This window comes from Ornithorhynchus anatinus, chromosome 14 (assembly GCF_004115215.2).
Source record: "Ornithorhynchus anatinus isolate Pmale09 chromosome 14, mOrnAna1.pri.v4, whole genome shotgun sequence".
NCBI classification, from domain to species: domain Eukaryota; kingdom Metazoa; phylum Chordata; class Mammalia; order Monotremata; family Ornithorhynchidae; genus Ornithorhynchus; species Ornithorhynchus anatinus.
Genome location: NC_041741.1, coordinates 51,341,305 through 51,357,618, shown reverse-complemented (window position 1 = coordinate 51,357,618; position 16,314 = coordinate 51,341,305).

The following is a 16,314-nucleotide window of genomic DNA, read 5'->3' as shown; positions in this document are numbered from 1 at the left end:
TTTCTAAAGACCCTCCTTGGGCCCTGGCCATCTAGAAACCGCTGTCTGGAAGAAGCTGGAGCCTCCGGGGGGGCTTGGGAGTTATTTTAGCTCTGTTTTCTCCCATTCGAGTCGAGGCTTCTGGAGGGCGGGGAAAGTGTCTCACGATGACGATGGCGGTATCCGTTAAGCGTTGAGTTGGTGTCGGGCACTGATCTAAGCGCTGGGGTGGATAGAAGCCGATCAGGTTGGATACGGTCCCCGTCCCCCCCACGGAGCTCGCGGTCCTCGTCCCTCATTCTAAAGGTGACGTAACTAAGCCCGGAGAAGTGAAGCGACTCGCCGAGGTCCCGCAGCGGACAAGCGACAAAGCCGGGATGAGAACCCAGGTCCTCCGACTCCCGGGTTCAGGCTCCTTCCACTGGGCCGCCTGCTCCTCACCGTGGCTTCTCCACCTATCCTGACGGGGAAGATCCCTCTCCCAAAATAATCCAGGCGGGGCTGCCGCTCCGCTGAGGAGAGGCGGACGGAGCGGAGGCTTCGGGTGGCAAGACGAGGACTCCGTGGCCTCACGGACTTCACCGGGGTAAATGACGTTCAGGGGAGGGGGAGAAGGCACACCGAGGCCGACGGGAGGAGGAGGAGGGCCGGGCGACTGGGCGCAGGGCCAGCCGTTTGGTCCGGGCCCCCGGAAGGCACTGCTCCGGAGTGGGATTCCCATCCCCTCTCGGTCCCGGAAAATTGAGGAATGACTCTCTCCCGAGGCAAGCCGTCGGGACCCCGGCTAGAAGGGGAAAGGGCCGGGCAGGGGCCGTCCGTCCTGCACCGCCCTCTGGGGGATGGAGCCACTGGGAACGGCACGGGAGAAAGGGATGGGGGAGATTTCCAGGGGTGAGGAGAGGGCCCGGCTTTGGTCGACTCCGACGCCATCCCGCCCGCTTCCCCGGGGTCACGTCGACGGGGCCTCGAGCCGTGGGCCGCACGGGACGGGGCCGGGCCCGCCCTAGGGGTTGCCCCGGGGTCGTCGTCGGACCCCCAACCCCGCCGCCTCGCGCTGTACGTTCTCACGGCCCTTTCCAGAATGGAAAGAGGGCAACCGGGGGGTCTCCGGCCTCCTCTCTCATCCCCCCCCCCCCCAGCCCCAACCCCGCCGAGCCGAGGCCTCTGCCGGGCCCCGCCCGGGTACGGGGCGCGGGGCTGAGCGAGGCCCCGGCCGACTGACCTCCGATTACTCGTTCGCTCCGTCTCTCCGGACTCTCGCCGGTTACCGGTTGCGTCTCACGTCTCGAGAAGCGGCGCGGCCTAGCGGATCGAGCGCGAGCCCGGGAGTCGGAAGGGCCTCGGTCCTAATCCCGGCTCCTCCGGGTGCCTGCTGTGTGAACTTGGGCAAGTCGCTTCAATTCTCTGTGCCCCGGTCACCTCGTTCTGTAAAAGGGGGGGTTAAGACCGCGAGCGCCGCGTGCCCGGCCTGGCCCCCCGGCACCTTAGCGTGGCCCCCGACACGTCGCGAGCGGGTAAAAACGACGACGACGATCATGATGGACCGCGACCGCTTTTCCTTCGCCCTCGCGAGGCGTCGGACCGTGCTCCGTCGATCGACCGATCCACCCGGCCGTCGGCGGTACTCGCTGAGCGCCTACCGCGTGCGGAGCGCCGACCCGGACGCCGAGCGCCGCTGCCTCTACGTCCGTCGCCGGCCCCCCGGGCTCGGGCTCAGCCGGGGACGAGGGTGGCGTGTGGAGGGGTGAGCCCGGCCCACGGCCGGCCGGGGCGGGCTCGGCTCCCGGCTCGGGACGGACTTGGGGCACCCGTCGAGAGTCGGGGGAGGTGGTCCCCAACCGTCGGTCCTGGAGCAGGGGGTCCCGAGCGGGCCCCGGCGGCCCGACGGGTGGGCTTGGGGTGCGGAGGAGGCTCATCCTGGGGCCCCGCCTTCCGCCTCCGCCCCGCTCAAGCCGGCCACCCGACGGACGCCCGGCGGCCGACCCTCGGCTGAGCTCCTTGAACGGTGGCTCGTCAGCGCCCTGGGAACAATAACGACGACGGTAACGTCGGCGTCCGTTCAGCGCCCGCCGTGGGCCGAGCACCGTCCCGAGCGCCGGGGCGGACACGGGGGGAATCGGGTCGTCCCCCTCGGGGCTCACGCTCTCTCGATCCCCGTCTTACAGAGGAGGTCACCGGGGCACCGAGAAGCGAAGCGACCCGCCCCAAGTCACGCGGCTGACGGGTGGCCGGGCCGGGCTTCGAACGCGCGACCTCGGACTCCAAAGCCCGTGCTCTTTCCACCGAGCCGGCGGGCGAGGGGAGGGGGAGCGGGAGGGGGGCCGAAGCCGGCCGGAGAGGTCCCGGGGCACCCGATGGGGGTCGCCCACACTGCCTCGCGCCCTGCTCCCGGCCTAGGATGGGATCCCTCGGGCGAGGGCACCCGGGCTCCCTTACCTCCCCCGTTCCCCGCTCCCTCCCGCTCCTCTCCTGCAGCCCCCTCGGCCCCCTTCCCCTTTGCGGGGGGCCTCTCCTCCCCTCTCCCCCCCGACTACCCGGGTGCCCCCTCCCCGGCGTCCCCTCCGCCCCCCGTCAGGGTTCGGAAACCCGAGGCTCTGGGAGCCGGGCCCCCGGCTGGGGGCTTTGGGGGCGGGGGGCGTCTCCGGGACAGGCGACCGAGCGGAGCGGAGCCGGACCCTCGGGGCAGGAGGAGAGGCAAGGCCGTCTGGCCGGATGCGGGGGCGGGGGGCAGAGGGCGGACGCCCCACATAAGGCGACTCGGAAGGGTCGGGGGTCGGGTGGGAGGGAGGGATCTCCTTGCTCCAGGACCCTCCTGGCGATCCAGGCGTCGGGGTCCCGCTGGGGCCAGAGAGAACGGAAGACGGACCGTTGGGCGTCCGGGCCCTCCCCGGCCCCGGCCGCGCCTCTCGTCCTCCTGGCCACTCGCCGGACCTCCTCGCCCCCTGCGTCCCCACCCGGGCCCCGCGGCTCCCAATTTCCCCCCCCCCCCCGGGGGGGCGGGTAACGATGAGGACGGCGGCGGCCGTTGAGCGCTTCCCGTGTGCCGAGCGGCGTTCCGAGCGCCGGGGTGGATACGGGGCGATCAGGTTGTCCCGCGTGAGGCTCCCGGTCTTCATCCCCGTTTTCCAGAGGAGGTCACCGAGGCACAGAGAAGCGAAGCGACTCGCCCACGGTCACCCAGTGGAAAGAGCCCGGGCTTGGGAGTCAGAGGTCGTGGGTCTGAATCCCGGCTCCGCCGCTCATCCGCTGTGTGACTGTGGGCGAGTCACTTCACTTCTCTGTGAGCCCCTCGTGGGACAACCTGATTACCCTGTATCTCCCCCAGCGCTTAGAACGGCGCTCTGCACGTGGCAAGCGCTTAGCGGATACAAATACATTATTAAAAAAGGAAATATTGACTTATTTTTGCACACAGTCGGGACCCAGTACAACGTTCTGCATGCGCACGGGTGGTGCCCACAACGGTACTCTGCACGCAGTAGGTGCACAATACAGCGCTCTGCACTCGGTGGGCTTCCAGTACAGTGGTCTACACCCAATGGCGGTGTCCAGCATAGAGCTCGGCACCCAGTTAGTGCCCAGTACAGTGCTCTGCAAACCGCAGGCCCCCCCCCCCGGAACAGTGCTCTGCATACAGTAGGTTCCCGGGAGAGTACCACGTCCACGACGGGGGCTCGGAGAATGCCGTCGATTGACCGACTGAGCGGAAACATCGAGCCCCGTCTCCGACGTGCCCTTGGCCCTTGACGGGTTATCGGTTATCAGCTTAAATAGCCATCCGCCCCCTCCCCCGGCGGATGATTTCAAAAACGAAAGCCAAACGCAACACGCATTCGGGAGCTTCAGTTCCAAGGTTTAAAGAATTACCGAGCGCGGACGGCAAACTCGGGATTATTCTAACCGCAGAATGACAGTGCAGAGATGAGCTGAAAACGATCCCCTTCTGCTCAAAATAATCTCCATCCGGTCGTAAATCAACCTCCCGATACAAATTGCTAGTCGGCCTAATGGCCCACCCCGGTCCTTCCCGGAGAGAGACTCGGATTTCAACTCCTCCCCTGGCACCGGGCCGGCCGGCCGAGGAGCGGCCTCAGCTCAGACCTCAGACCTCGGCCGCTTTCTCCTCCCGCTCCCGCGGGTCCCGGAAGCTCCTCTCCTCCGGGGGTCTAGAAGGGAGAATTCGGCTTCCTCGCGGTGGCCCGGTGGCACGATAGGCCCGAGGGGGGAGATGGGCAGAGGGGCGGGAAGGGAGATGGAGGAGGAGGGAAGCGGGAGTGGAGGGAGAAGGATGGAGCGAGGAAGGAGGGGGAGAAACAGAAGAGGGAGGTGGGGTAGGAGGGAGACGGAGGAGGAAGATCAAGATGGGGCGGGAAACGGGAAGAAAGGATAAGAGGAGAGGGAGATGGAGGAGAGGAGGGGGTTTCTGCATCGAACCGAAACTCTTCACCGTCAGCTTTAAGCAATCGACTTGCAATCGAATCGCCCTACCTCGCGGCGCTGCTCTCCTTTGACCGGCCCGTACGCTTTGCTCCTTTCGTTCGTTCGATGGTATTTATCAAGCATCTACTGTGTGCGGAGCACTGTACAAAGCTCTGGGGCAAATACAACAGTAGAGAGTGACAATCCCTGCCCGCAACCAGCTCCCGTGCCAACCTTCTCACCGTACCTCCACCTCACCGATCTCACCACCGACCTCTTGCCCACATCCTGCCTCTGGCCTGGAATGTCCCTGTCCTTCTCCTATCTGACAATGACTTTCCCCCTCTTCGAAGTTTTACTGAAGGCGCATCTCCTCCGAGAGGCCTTCCCTCACTAAGCCCTCTTTTCCTTCTCTTCCACCTTGTTCCGCATCGCCCTGACTTGCTCCCTTTATTCATTCCCCCTCCCAGCCCCACAACGCTCGCGTACTCATCTTCGTTGACGTATCTGTGTTTGCGTCTCTCTCCCCCCTCTAGACTGTCGGCACATTGCGGGCGGGGAACGGATCTGTATGTTGTTATATGGGACTCTCCCAACTGCTTAGTACAGCGCTCTCCACGCAGTCAGCGCTCGATGGATAGACTGACTCGGTATTTCCGGAGACTTGAGTCCCGGCGGATCCAAAGCGAGAACCTGCACGCTTCCAGCTGGGAAGGCCCCATTCGCTTCCGCTCCGGTGGAGGGATTCGTCCTGGGAGGAGCGGGGGGTCGTGAGCACCCGCCCTCGCCGACCAGCTCCCTCTCGGAGATCCCAGAGCAGCCGGCCGGGACCGCCGAGGGGGGAAGGACCCTCGCAAGGTCCCCGAGAGCATCCGGCTGGAGCGGAGCGGAACCCGGATGAGCGCAGTGGAACCGATCCGAGCGGAGCCCGGCGAAGCGGGACCAGACTGAGTGGAGCCGAGCAGAGGGCGGCAGAGGGGATCGGAGCCGAACGGAACCGAACCTAAGAGCGGGGCAGGATCAAACCGAGTCAAGCCGCGCGGAACGCAGCAAAGAGAAACCGAGGGGAGGCAAGGAAAGCGGAAGGGAACCCGGTGGAGCCCAGCGGAGCGGAGCAGAACCAAACCGAGCCAAGCCTCTGCACTTGAATCTGCCCCCTTGACTCACCCCTCCCTCGGCCCCATGGCCCTTGATGATGGTGGTATTTGTTACGCTCTTGCTATGAGCGAAGCACTGTTCGGAGCACTGAGATCGATGCGAGGTGATCAGGTTGGGGCTCACAGTCTTAATCCCCGTTCTACGGACGAGGGAGCTGAGGCGCAGAGAAGTTAAGTGACCTGCCCGAGGCCACACAGCAGACAAGTGGCGGAGCCGAGATTGGAACCCAAGCCCTCCGACTCCCAAGCCCGGGCTCTTTCCGCTAAGCCACGCTGCTTCTCTGATGTCCTTACCCGTCGTTTATTGACTCGTAGTAATGTCTGCCTCCCTCTCTAGGCTGTAAGCTCACTGTGGGCGAGAGAATGTATCTATCTGCCAACCCTCTTACGGTGGACGCTCCCAACCGCTTAGTCCAGCGCGCCGCAGATAGTAGGCGTTCAGTACATACCATCGATGGATCGATCGGTCGGCGGAGCCAAGCGGGGCGGGATCGAACGGAGCTGAGCGGAGCCGAGCGGAACCAAATGGAGCAGAGGCAAGAGGAGCGGAGCGGAACGGACTATCCGCTCCAGCACGGGGTCAGTCGGTCGGCTGTATCTACTGAGCGTCTGCGGTGTGCGCGGCACTGCGCTAAGCGCTTGGGAGCGTCGATAGAGGAATGAAAACAGAGACATCCCCTGCCCACAGAGAGCTTACAGTCTCGGGAGACAGACGTGAATGTAAATAAATAAATCACAGATATTACAGACACGGGTTCTAATCCCAGCACCACCACGTGTCGACTGCGTGACCTTGGGCAAGTCACTTCACCTCTCTGGGCCTCAGCGACCTCGTCTGTAAAATGGGGGTTTGAGATGGTGAGCCCCACGTGGGACACCAAGTCGCTCGTATCCACCCCGACACTCAGTACGGTGCCTTGCGCGTAGTGAGTGCTTAACAAATACCGTAAAACGAACGGCGACACAGCAGGCCGGGCGTCCGGCCGGGACCACGAGCCAGGGCTCCAGATGGCCGGACCCGCGGTCTTTCCCGCGAGGCCGGCCTGCCTTCTCCGCAGACGGAGTCCCCTCCTCTGAGGGGAGAGACGGGAGAGCGTCCGAGCCCCCCGCGGCCCCCGAGGCGAGTGGGTGGGGACCAGTCGTCGGCTTGGCCCCCGGGCCCGCGGGGTCCCGGGGAACATCGGGCCGTCCTGTGGGGACGGGGGGGCCCCGGGGCGGGGGCCCGGGGGGGGGAGCCGGGGCCCTGGCGGGTGGAGGGACGAGGAGGGGGCCGGCCCGTGGCCGGAGGGAGGCCCCGCCGGCCGCTCCGCTCCCGCGGTCGCCGCGGCGTCCTCGGACGCGTTCGGCGACGGTGGGACCCGGACGCCGAGCCCATCCGGGGAGGCCTTGGGGTCAGGCGGGGGGGGGGGGTGGGGGACGGATGGCCGGGTGGAAGGAGAGAGGGGTGGGGATGGACGGATGGGGGGACGACGGACGGGGGAGGAGGAAGAAGGGAGGACAGAGGGAGGTATTTTTGCTTCCTGGGGTTTCGGGTCCGGGGACGTGAGGGCTGATGCTTTGGAAACCGCTGGCTCCCCGAGCCTTTTGAACCTCCGCCCCTCCGCCCCCCGCCTGCCCCCTACCCTTCGGGCCCCGGCTCCCTCCGGGGCCCCGTCCGCCCATCCCGCCCCACGGAAACACTCCGACGTCCTGACGCGTCCCCTCCCGCTCTGAGCCAAAGTAAGCCGGGCGAGAGGACGTCGTCGTCGTCGTCGGAAGTGGGAAAAGCAGGACGATCCTCTTCCGAAGTCACAGGGTGGGGGAGAGGGAGGAGCGTGGCCGGCCTCTGGCCCCGGGGGGGCTCGGGGTTGCGGGGGGGGGGGGCGGAAGGGCCGTGCCGGGGCCGGTGGTGGTGGGGAGAAGGTTGTTGGGGGCTCCCCGGGGGGAATGGTGTCCTGGGTCCTCTTTGTCCTCTACCACCGTCACCTAGTAATAATGATAATGTCGGTATCCGTTAAGCGCTTACTATGTGCAGAGCGCCGTTCTGAGCGCTGGGGGAGATGCGGGGTCATCGGGTCGTCCCCCGTGAGGCTCACAGTCTCGATCCCCGTTTTCCAGATGAGGGGACCGAGGCCCAGAGAAGGTAAGCGACCCCGCCCACGGTCCCCCGGCTGACGAGTGGCGGAGCCGGGATTCGGACCCGTGACCTCCGACTCCCGAGCCCGTGCCCTCTCCGCCGAGCCACCCAGCCGGCCGGACGTCCGGCCGGCCGGCCGGTCCACCGGCGAAGCCACCAGACGCTCAATCGGCCAACCCGCCGGCCGCCGCTAACCGGCCGACCCTCCGCCTAACCAAGCCGGCGGTGGCCTCCGTCGGACGGCTGCTGGGGGCAGAGCGGGAAAGCCCGTGTCCCCGCCCGGGGGGGCGATTCCAACCGAACGGAGGAGACGGGCGGACCTGGACGAGGGGAGCGGAAGGCAGAACCGGGAGAGGACGGAGAGCGGGTCGAGGCGGGGTGACGGACCGGACCGTCGGTACCGGGCGTCTCTCCGTGGGGGCCGAGGGGGAGCGGGGTGGCTCTGACCCACTCTCCCCAGCCGAGCGCCTTTCCCACGAGCACAGTGCCGGGCGCTAATCCGGGGTCTTGCGGAGACAGCTGCTCCGGGCTTTCCCCTCTGGCCTCCGGCTCGGGTCGGCCGGGAAAATGGCCCCGGTAAGCTCCCCTTTTGTCTCCACCCCCGGCCCTCTCTGGCCCTCACAATGGCCCTCGGGGCCGTGACCCGCACGGGCGGCGGGTTCGCCGTTGGGCCGGAAAAAACGCGGAAAAGACCTCTGCCGACACCCCTCCCTCCCCTTCCCCGGGGGGCCGTCACACTCCGCGTTCCTTTTGACGCGAGGTCTGGGACGCGGCCTGGCCGGGGCGAGTCCTCGGAGCGTCTCGGGGTCGGGGGGGGGGCCGGGGGAGGCGGCGTGGCCGAGCGGAGGGAACCCGGGACCCGGGGCTGGCAGTCGGAGGACCCGTCTTCCGCTCTCCGCTCCTCCGTGCCACCTTGGGCGAGTCACCTAACCTCTGGGCCTCCCCGGCAGTCGGTGGTACTTGTCGAGAGCTTACCGTGTACGGAACACCGTACCCGGCGCCTGGGAGAGTGCGGTACGACGATAGGCAGACACGTTCCCCGCCCGCGACGAGCTTACAGTCTACGGTCTAGGCGTTAATGTTAAGGACAGATATATACGGAAGTGCCTCAGTTTCTCCTCTGTAGAATGGGGATTCACCACTCGCCAATCGGTGATCTCTACTGAGCGATTACCATGTGCACAGCACACTCACCAACCACTGTACTGAGCACTCTCTCCCTCCCCCTAAGACTGGGAGCCCCATGTGGGACAGGGACCGTGTCCTGCCCGATTGGTACAGTGCCTCGGCGCTTAGTACGGTGCCCGGCACCCGGTGAGCGCTTACCCAGCGCAATAATTATTCGTCGTTACTCTTATGACCTCGTGCACAGTGTATGGAATACGCTAGTAATAATGATAACGATAATCGGAGCATCTGTTACAAGTGCCTACTAGGTGCCAAGCGCTGTGCGGAGTGCTGAAATAGATACAAGATATTGAGGTCAGACACGGTCCCTGTCCCGCACGGCTTAAGGGTCTTAGGCGGGACGGAGAACAGGTAGCGAATCCCCTTTTTACAGATGAGGAAACCGAGGCCCGGAGAAGTGAAGTAACTCGCCCAAGGTCCCACAGCAGGCAAGCGGCGGAGCCCGGATCAGAACCTAGGTCTCCTGACTTCCAGGCTTAAGTTTTTTCAACCGGGTCTCCCTGTCTTAACTGTTCTCTCCCTCTGAACTAGAGAGGCAGCGTGGCTCAGCGGAAAGAGCGTCGGCTTAGGAGTCAGAGGTCGTGGGTTCTAATCCCGGCTCCGCCAGCGTGGCTCAGCGGAAAGAGCACAGGCTTGGGAGTCGGAGGTCACGGTTTTGAATCCCGGCTCCGCCACTCGTCAGCCGGGGGACCGTGGGCAAGTCACTTACCTTCTCAGTCCCCTCATCTGGAAAATGGGGATTAACTGTGAGCCTCACGTGGGACGGCCCGATTACCCTGTCTCTACCCCAGCGCTTAGAACGGCGATCTGCACGTAGTAAGCGCTTAACAGATACCAGCGTTATTATTACTGTTATTATTATCGTCTTGGGCGAGTCACTTAACTTCTCGATGCCTCAGTTCACTCGTCTGTAAAATGGGGATGAAGACTGTGAGCCTCAAGTGGGACAACCTGATTACCCTGTATCTATCCCAGCGCTTAGAACAGTGCTCGGCACATAGTGAGCGCTTAACAAATACCAAGATTATTATTATTATTATTTAATTGTAAGCTCGTCGTGGGCAAGGATCGTGTCTGTTTATTGTTCTATCGTACTCTTCCAAGCGCTTAGTACAGCGCTCCGCACATAGTAAGTGCTCGGTGAATACGATCGGCCGACTGACCTGGCCGACTGCTACTGGGATAGCAGTAGTAGCATTTATTGAGCCCCCCTCGGTACAGTGCACCGTACGGGATGCTTCAGAGAGCCATTTTGGGTTGTTTCTCTCCTGACGGAGAAAGCTTAAGACGGGTCAGAGAGTTGGCTGAGCTGGTCTGGTGGGCACCTGTGGGCAAGGCTGAGCCCAGGCCAACTCCCCCGAGCTACCCCTGCCCTGCTCAGGTGGACGGCCGCCGGGCTCTCGCACCCCCAACCGGGCGGCCCCTCCCGGATCCGTGGAAGGAGTCTCCCGGGGGCTCCCGGGGCTCCGGAACAAATCCGTCCCCTCCCGCCCCAGCGTGGCCCAGTGCGGACCCGCTCCATCGGGCCAGAGGAGTTGAGAGGGGCCAGCCGACCGGCCGACCGACCGACCGGCCGACCGACCGACCGGCCGACCGGCCGACCGGCCGACCGGCCGGACAGTCACCCGGCCAACCACCCAACCAACCGGTCGGTCGGCCGGTCGACCGATCGACCGAAACCCGACCGGCCAGCCAACCGGTGTCATTCGTTCATTCAGTCGTATTTAACGAGTGCCTACTGTGTGCAGAGCACCGTCCTAAGCGCTCGGAAAGTACGACTCGGCAAGAGATAGGGACGATCCCCACCCAACGACGGACCCGCAGTCTAGAAGGGGGAGACAGACGGCGAAACGAAACAAATAGACAGGCATCAGTAGCATCGGAGTAGATAAAAAGAATTACGGATATGTACGCATCATTAATGAAATAAATAGAGTAATAATTATGTTCAAATATACACAAGTGCCGTGGGGCGGGGAAGGGGGTAGAGCAGAGGGAGGGAGTAGGGGTGATGGGGAGGGGAGGAGGAGCGGAGGAAAAGGGGGCTCGGTGTGGGAAGGCCTCCTGGAGGAGGTGAGCTCTCACTAGGGCTTTGAAGGGGGGAAGAGAGCTAGTTCGGCAGATGTGAGGAGGGAGGGCGTTCCGGGCCAGAGGCGGGACGTGGGCGAGGGGTCGGCGGCCGGACGGGTGAGACGGAGGCACGGCGCGAAGGTTGGCATTGCAGGAGCCAAGTGTGTGAAGAAGAGCAGATCCTCTTGTCTCAGCGGCGGCGCTTGGCAGTGGCGAGTGGGTGACGAATGCGGGAGCGGGAGGAAGCGCGGGCACCTGACAAGGTGGGCCCAACCGCGTCCGGATGAAATGGCCGAGAGGACCGTCGGGTGGGTGAGCGCGTCGGGGCCGGGGGCCGAGGGGACGGGGGCGGGCAAGCCACGCGTCGGCGCCGCCGGCGGGGGACACCCGGTGGGGAGGCATCCCGGCGCGGGGCCGGCAAGCGAGGACCGGGTCGTGGCCCAGCGGGAAGAGCCCGGGCCCGGGAGTCGGGGGACGTGGGTTCTCATCCCGGCTTCGCCACATGTCTGCTGTGCGACCTTGAGCGAGTCACGTCACTTTTCTGGGCCTCAGTTCCCTCATCTGGAAAACGGGCATTGAGACCGTGAGCCCCATGTGGTACGTGGACTGTGTCCAACTCGATTTTCTTGTATCCACCCCGGCCTCAGTACGGTGTCTGGCACATAGTAAGCCCTTAACAAAGGCCACAATTACTATTATGATGATGATTTTTATTATATCGTTATTACCCCGAGCCAGGGGCCGGACCGGTGGGTGGGAGTGGGTGGGGTGGGCCGGCGGGGCGGGTGGGATCGGGCAGGCGGACCGGACCGGGCGGGCGGGGTGGGGCGGGCGGGCCGGGTGGGGCCGGCACGGCGGGCCGACCTAAATTCCCTCCGTTTGGGGGGAAACTCTGGCCGGGCTGAGTCAACGCCGTTTCAAGCAGCGACATGTGTGGAGTCGGCGGCGAGGGAGAGGCGGGCTGGGAGGGGCCCGGCCCGGCCCGGCCCGGGGGGCGGCCGTCCGCCCGGCCCGCCTGGTCTGCCCACCTGCCTCGGAAGACGAGGTGAGGACCCGGAGGGGGGCCGGGGGGGTCCAAAGGGGCAGAGCCCCAGAGCTCCCCCAATTTCAAGGCGGCTTCTTCCTGCCTCTGGCACAAGGAGCTGTGGCTCATGGAATAATAGTGGGACTTGTTAAGCGCTTACTATATGCCAAGCATCATTCTAAGCACTGGGATAGATAAGCAGGTTGGACACGGTCCCCGTCCCCTTTTGGGTGGGGGGGGGGATCGCACGCTCGTTCCCATTTTGCAGATGAGGGAACTGAGGCTCAAAGAAGGGAAGCGACTTGCCTAAGGTCACACGGCAGACGTCGTGGTGGAGCCGAAATTAGAACCCGGGTCCTTCTGACTCCCGGGCCCGTGCTCTTTCCGCTAAGCCATGCTGCGGCACAGCCTTCAGCGCCGTGATCCGTCCGGAGATTTCATCCTGACGTGACCGGGCTTCTCTGCCAGTTGGATCCCTTCTCTTCCTCCCGCTCCCAATCTCTGCCTCCCCCATTAGATTGTAATTCCCCTTGGGGGCAGGGACCATGTTTTTGTTCTGTGGGACTCTCCCAAGTGCTTATCACGGTACTCTGCATAAGTAGGGGCCCAGGGCAACACTCTTCACGCACAAGGTGGCCAGTTCAGTGCCCTGCCCACAGTAGGCTCTCAGCGAAATGTTGGATGGATGAATGGATGGATGGATGGATAACACTAATAATAATAATAACGGTATTTCTTCACTGCTTACCACGTGTCAAGTACTGTTCTAAGCACTGGGGTAGAAACAGGCTAATCAGGTTGGAGACAGTCCCTGTCCCACATGGGGCTCACAGTCTTAATCCCCATTTTACAGGGACTGGGGCACAGAGAAGTGAAGTGACTTGCCCAAGATCCCACAGCAGACAAGTACTGGAGCTGGGATTAGCACCTATGTCCTTCTGACTCCCAGGCCCTTGCTCTATCCACTAGGTCAGGCTGAATGGTTGGATGGATGGATGGATGGATGGATGGATGGATGGATGGATGGATGGATGGATGGATGGATGATTGGGTGGGTAGCAGGATGAATGGATAGGTGGGTGGGTGGAAAGAGAAGATCTCAGGATTCTGAGGATTCGGGAAGAAACACTTCTTCTCCTTCATGCGAGGAAGGGGGAATTTGGGAAAGGGTCTACATCCGTCGGCTATATTTAACCCCAAGCTTACACGGGCCCTGGGCAGCTCAGGAAAAGAGGAAAGAGAAACTCTTGGTATTTTGCAAATTCATATCTCTAACCGGTTATTCCGGTTCAGACGGAGGTTGGGACGGCGATGCTTAGTTGCGCCTGAGAAAACTGCCGATGTAACCCAAGATGAGTTTGATTACGGCTCCCCACACACCTTCTCAGTGTTTTCCCTTTCCTCTCGGCCCCCTCCCCCTGCCTTCGGCCCGCAGCCCTCTGCCCCCCACTTCTTCCACCTCACTGGCCACACTGGCCCTCCTGGGCAAGATACTCCTGACTGAGTGAAAATTGCACAGGGGGAAAAATCTATTTAAAACCAACCCTGGCAAGAAAGGTGCTGGGGAAATCGATCAATTCTATTTCTCGAGTCTTTACTGGGTGCGGAGCACTTTTTTTTTGTTGGTATTTGTTAAGCGCTTACTATGTGCAGAGCACCGTTCTAAGCGCTGGGGTAAACACAGGGGAATCAGGTTGTCCCACGCGGGGCTCACAGTCTTAATCCCCATTTTACAGATGAGGGAACTGAGGCACAGAGAAGTTAAGTGACTTGCCCACAGTCACACAGCTGACAAGTAGCAGAGCTGGGATTCGAACTCATGAGCCCTGACTCCAAAGCCCGTGCTCTTTCCACTGCGCCACGCTGCTTCTCGCGCCACGCTGCTTCTCAAGGGGTGGGCGGTGAGATAGACGAGCACTAGGTACGTGAGTAGGTTGGCCTTAGGGAATGTGGTCAAGCCCTGGTCTGGCAAGGAATACTAATGATCGTGGTATTTGTCAAGCACTTACTGTAGGCCAAGCACTGGGCTAAGCACTGGGGGGGGGAGATGAGATGATCCGATAATAATCAATAATAATCGCGGTATTTGTTAAGCGCTTACTCTGTGTCGAGAACCGTACTAAGCACTGGGGGAGATACGGGGTAATCGGTTGGACACGGTTCCTGCCCCGTATCGGACTCCCGGTCTTAATCCCCATTTTACAGATGAGATAACCGAGGCCCAGAGAAGTGAAGTGATTCGCCCAAGGTCACACAGCAGAGAAGCGGCAGAGCCGAGATTAGAACCCAGGTCCTTCTGACTCCCGGGCTTGGGCTCCATCCACTAGGCCGCGCTGCTTCTCTCAGGCTGTGAGCGCGAGAGATTGGGTCCCTGCCCTCAGAGACCTTTCCGTCTAATGCAGAGAGAGAGAGACAGAGACAGAGAGAGACACAGAGAGAGTGCTCTCAATTTGGGTGGCAGAGCAAGGGTGGCACTGGGCCATAGTCCCTTTCCCAGTAGGGGTTTCAAAATCACAGGCTCCCGCCAATCCCGTCACCCTGTCCGACGGTATCTGTCCGGAGCCGGCCGGACGCGCCCCGGAGGGGCGGGGGGAGGGCATTTCAGGTGGGCAGAGGGCCGGAAGCGCCTTCCAAGAGCGTGTTGGATTCCCCCCGACACGCCCGATCCGGAAGGCCCCGCGGCCGGCCGGTCACCGTGGGCTCCTCAACGCGGGGAAGACCTCTCAGAGTGCCCGTCTGATTTCCAGGTGGCCGGCGGCCAGGAGGATGGGGGGGGGGGGGGGGAGGTGGGCCCCATCCCAGAAGCACACGGTGATTTCTCGCGGATGGGGCAGGCAGAACGGGGGGTCCTGGCAGAGCCTGAAAGCAAAGCCGAGGGAGAAGGAGGAGGAGGAGGAGGAGGACTGCCAGGGTGTGGCCTCGGGTAAATGAAAAAATGCTTCTTCCTGAAATAGCCTCATATTTTCAGATGAGCGCAGAGCCAGGAAAAATACAAACCGATTCCAACCCAACAGGAAATTGTAAGCAGTTTGCAGGAAGGCCAGGAGGGGTTCGAAGGACCGCGGAGGAATCAGCCCCGGTCACGCCGCCGACTTCCGCCTCTGGGACGCTCGGAGGGCAACGGGAGACCTCCCGGAACCCCGCGCCCGCTTGCCCGTCCACCTCCCTGCCCGACACCCATTTTCAGCGTCTCCGCCCGAGATCCCACCTGGGCCTTTTAGAATTTGAGCGCCTTGGTCTGTCCTTCTCCGTCTCCTCTAGACTGTGAGCTCACTGTGGGCAGGGAACATGTCTAACTGGTGTATCGACTCTCCCAAGCGCTCGGTCCCTAACCTTCCAGCCGCACCTCCCTCTCGTCTATCTCGCCATCGGCCTCTCGCCCGCATCCCCCCTCTGGCCTGGAACGCCGTCCGTCCTCATATCTGACAGAAGATTCCTCTCCCCACCTTCCAAAGCCTTATTTGAAAGCCCATCTCCTCCAAGAGGCCTTCCCTGACTAAGCCCTCCTTTCCTTCTCCCACTCCCTTCTGTATCGCCCTGACCTGCTCCCCTTATTCATCCCCCTCCCAGCCCCACGGCAATTACATTCATTCGTTCATTCAACAGCATTTATTGAGCGCTTACTATGTGCAGAGCACTGTACTAAGCGCTTGGAATGTACAACTGGGCAACAGACAGAGACGATCCCCGCCCGATGACGGGCTCACGGTCTAATCTATATCTGTCATTTATTTTTTATATTTAGGTCCGTCTCTCTAACTGAAAGCTCGCTTTGGGCAGGGAACGTATCTGTCATATTGTTAGGCTCTACTCTCCCAAGTGCTTAGTACAGTGTTCTGTACATAGTAAGCGGTCAATAAATAGAACTGACCGACTCAATATAGCGCTCTGCGCTTAGTACGTGCTCATGGATTGATTGACCGATCGAACGATTCCGATGGCACGGGTTGCTTACTGTGTACTAAGCAATTCGGCGGGTACGAGCCGTACTCTACCCAAGTGTCCAGCGCAGTGCTCTGCACACCGTAGATTGTACATTTCTGGAGAGCAGGGATCATGTTTACGAGCTCTACTGATCCCTGCCCTCGTGGAGTTTTACCATCTGGTGGGGGAGACAAGCGCTGAAATCATTTTCAGGCAGAAGGAAGAAGGAAAAGAGGTAATATGAACACGAGTCAGTGTGTTTCTTCTTCTCATAACAGTGATGATGGTATTTGTTAAGCGCTTACTATGTGCCAAGCACTGTTCTAAGCGCTGGGGTAGATACAAGGTAATCAGGTTGTCCCCCGTGGGGCTCACAATCTTAATCCCCATTTTACAGATGAGGGAACTGAGGCACAGAGAAGTGAAGCGACTTGCCC